Raw genomic sequence first — 2500 nt, 5'->3', positions numbered from 1 at the left:
ACTGAGTGCTGGATAACAACTTTCTTGCGTGGCTCAACATCGAAGCAACCACTTCGAAGCTGGCACAAGGCAAGAGGGCAGCCCAAGGTGTGAATCATCTCAACTTCACTGCCGGAAGAAATGCTGTGCAAGGATGAGTGTGAACGACACCAACGGGATTGTTGCTGACCAGGAGGTGCCAACCAAACTTGAATGGATTGACTTTGGGCCTGGTTTCTCCTGCGTGTATTGCACGGAAAACAAGTGGCTACCCGTGTGGCAGTCGTGTCCTGGGGTTTCGCAACGCAACTCCACAAGATCTACCACAAAGAGACTGACGCCAAAGGGGATTTAAACCGCCAAATCGTACATTGGGTCTCACTACAATTTCTTTTACGTGTATTTTTTTTTTTTTCATAAGTGTACTTGCAATTCTTCTCTGCTCTTTCTGCATTGATTGCATATCGTATGCAAATAAGTGAATTAACCACCATCGTGTAACTATATGATGATGTTACAGCTGAGCCCTCTATCATACCAATGTACTAATCTGGTATGGTGCAGGCATGCCTTATTTGCGTAACGATCTTTGCTGATTAGTTCAGTCGGCTGATGGTGGGTTCAGGCGAAACATTTATATATTGGTTAAATCAAAACGAAACACTGAAACTTTCACCACAGTTTTCCATTACACCAGTTGTATTGCTAGAAGTGCAAATCGAAGGAGTCAATTTTGACCGACGATTAGCTGCCGATGTGCGGTGAAAAAGCTGATCACAATAGCATACACGTGGGCCGACAACCCTGTGTGCTATAAACGTAAGTCGCGAATTATAAAGAAAATAAACCGGACGGACTACTCGGTGACGAACTAACATCGCTCATGAATGAGCGATTAACAGACGAGCTGACTACGGAATTTATCCTTTCGGACATGTTTTCATGGGACTACCCATGCACAGATCAGAACAAATGTTATCCATGCAATCTTGTTTTCCTAGACCATAGAACTTGGTCATCACATATGACACGGGTACATCCGCACGCAAACAAAACGTATAAATGTCGAATTTGTAATCGCACAGCAGATAGCATACACAAGATAGCGTCGCACTACGGAAGAACTTGCAAAAGTTTAATAGGTAAAACTAGTGCTATAACCACCACAATTGAGGAAACACTATTTAGTTGTTCATATTGTAGCAGAGGTTTTACTACGAAAACAGGTTTAGGGGTACATACTAGACGAACTCATCCGACAGAACATGAAGCTAGACTACAGCAAAACGCACCAGGAAGGAAAGTTAGATGGGGAGAAGAAGAGGTAGAAATTATGGCCCATAAAGAAGCCCAACAGAATGATGAGGACATAAACATGAATCAACTAATACAGAACTCAGTTATGCCACACAGAACGCTAGAAGCGATTAAAGGGAAGCGGAGAAATATCAAGTATAAGGAATTGGTAAGGACATTGAAAGAAACCACCTATAAGGTAGAAAATCAATGCCTTGTTAACTTAGTTTTACCGACAACATCGGAAATAACAACTACACCTTCTGAAGGACATCAGCCAGCAATAAGGGCCGAAAAAGAACAATCACTGACAGCAGCTGAGGATCTTCAGGTCATAATTACCGATCTAAAGATCGAGAATTTAAGTCACAATCAGGCGTTACTGCTACTCAATTCTCATGTAGAAAAGTTTTTAAATCGAAGTAAACCAATTAATAGGAAAGATCGTGTAAACCAACAGGAGAAAGATGAGAATAGGCATCGAAGACAATCAAAGCAAACTAAATACAGGAGGTATCAATATTTATACCATACGAACAAGAAAGCTCTATTAGACGAGATTACTTCAGATAGATCGGGGCCAAGTATATACCCAACTGAAGAAAGCATACGGGGAACATTCGTTACTTTATTCGAGTCAAACTCTCCTCCAGATAATATACCCTTTAAATTAAAAAACAACCAATCATGCATCGATATCGTAAAAGCAATCACCTTAGATGAGTTGATTAAGACCCTAGCTATTATGAAGGATAAGTCACCTGGACAGGACAACATTATTCTTAGCGATCTTAGGACTTTACCAATAAAATATTTACTAGATATCTTAAATATCATCCTTTATTTACAGGATATACCACAAATATGGAAACAACACAGAACAAGACTTATACCTAAAACTAAAGAGGATTTAGAAAAACCCTCAAATTGGAGACCCATAACCATCTCATCAATTGTAATTAGGCTATTACACAAAATTTTAAGTTATCGTCTAGGACAGCAATTAAAGCTTAATTACAGGCAGAAAGCATTCCTCCCTGTAGACGGATGTTTCGAAAATAGTGCATTACTACACTTCATCATACACAACGCCAGGCAAAAGCACGAAAACACGCAAATAGTGTCAATAGACCTCAGTAAGGCATTCGATTCTGTCAGCCACGAATCGATTATTAGAGCCTTAAAGCGATTTAACTTATCAAAGGAATCAACAACGTACTTGACC

General features: G+C 40.0%; 1 pseudogene; it reads left to right on the top strand.

The window, feature by feature from the left end:
- Positions 1-2500, top strand: part of LOC142919086 (28S ribosomal RNA) — an 8993-nt pseudogene that overhangs the window by 3534 nt on the left and 2959 nt on the right.

This window comes from Petromyzon marinus, unplaced genomic scaffold, assembly GCF_048934315.1.
Source record: "Petromyzon marinus isolate PM22_M1 ecotype Great Lakes invasive population unplaced genomic scaffold, UKy_Petmar_22M1.pri1.0 PM_G_Scaffold_6, whole genome shotgun sequence".
Classification (NCBI taxonomy): domain Eukaryota; kingdom Metazoa; phylum Chordata; class Hyperoartia; order Petromyzontiformes; family Petromyzontidae; genus Petromyzon; species Petromyzon marinus.
Note: the sequence above shows the minus strand (reverse complement) of the source record. Positions and strands in the feature narration are given on the sequence as shown.